This window comes from Phoenix dactylifera, chromosome 8 (genome assembly GCF_051530095.1).
Source record: "Phoenix dactylifera cultivar Ajwa chromosome 8, Ajwa_hap1_PhDact_Kaust_v1.1, whole genome shotgun sequence".
NCBI classification, from domain to species: Eukaryota; Viridiplantae; Streptophyta; class Magnoliopsida; order Arecales; family Arecaceae; genus Phoenix; species Phoenix dactylifera.
The window spans coordinates 22,993,031-22,994,430 of record NC_143197.1 but is presented as its reverse complement, the minus strand read 5'-3'; positions in this window follow the sequence as shown (position 1 = coordinate 22,994,430).

Genomic DNA, 1,400 nt, shown 5'->3' with positions numbered 1-1,400 from the left:
AGCCTCTAGATGCAATACTTTTCTGTTTCTTATTATATGCTGGTTTTATTATAATCCTATTATTTTATATTAATATATATTTGTTTATTATATCGATATATACACACAAACATACATACTATTATAGTTTTGCATTAGTAATAGTATATCATAATATTAATATTAAAAAATTATTTTAGGTCATAATTAGGCACTTATATCTATTATTTCTATTTTATTTTCGTTATTTATTCTATTATATCATTATAAACGATACTTTAAGAATAACCCAAAAAAAGAAGAAAAAATTGCATCCCAGGAATATATGCTTATTTATAGCTATTTAAAAGTATTCGATAGGCTTCATGGAACCGGTTTTTGAAAGTGAAACTGCCTATCTCATAGTAAACATCTCCTTCACATACACACATTTCTTAACTGTCTTAACCCACGTGGGTTGGGGACCAACGACTGCCCACTATGGATGACGGCTGACGGCTGACGGCAACCAGCGGCCGATGGTGAGGAAAAGCCTCCCTAAATAGGGGTTCGACCCTCTTAACCTATAAAATAGAGGTATCACAATGGTAGTAACTTCGGCCATGGGTTCCAACCGCTGTGAGGAACTGGAAGAAGGCCTTGGCGACGAGTGCCAATGGCGGAAGTAGCTAAAATCGGAAGAAACAGAGTCGATTTTCGAAAATAGGGGAAGCAAAGCATTTTCATTTTGCCCAAAATCCAACGATCACCAGTCGGCATCAAGACTCCAAAGAACCCAGAAGCAAGAGAGACAGAGGGTGGCTCGAGGAGGACTGGATCTTTATCTGGTTCCTGATAGCATTTGGACGTGGTCGCAGCACGACGACGACCGAGCTTCGGAGAGGGATTCGAAGAAATTCCTGCGAAGAGCTCCGAATGGGGTCCGCTTTCCGGTGGGGGAGGATGGAGAGGAGCTCTTATAGAGCTTGGCTCGGGGAGCCCAGGCACGTGCTGCTAGGCAATTGCGCAGCAATACATGCCGAAATTTTTTTCTTTTTTACTTTGTTGGGCCAAAGTGACGGGCCGAAGCATACATTCTCGGCCTCTAGTCAAATAGACCTGGCCCAGTTCGGTTCTAGGCTTTAAAAGGCCTAGGTATTACACTAGAGACTTAAAATTACGCAAAAAATAAAGATTTAAAAGGAATTAAACTAATCTGAGTGTGGTAAATAATTTTTTTTTTAAAAAAATGGAAGGAGGTAACTAAACTAGTACTAACCTGGAGATTTGACTGGGAAGGCGAGGTATTAGAACACCTCGCCCTTCCCTTTAAAAGCCTGAAAAAGGAAAATAAAGAGACAAGAGCAATGCAATATACCTAAGCTCTATGAATATATAAGAGAAATATTGAGGAAACCCTTGTTCTCTTGTGGAGATTTGAT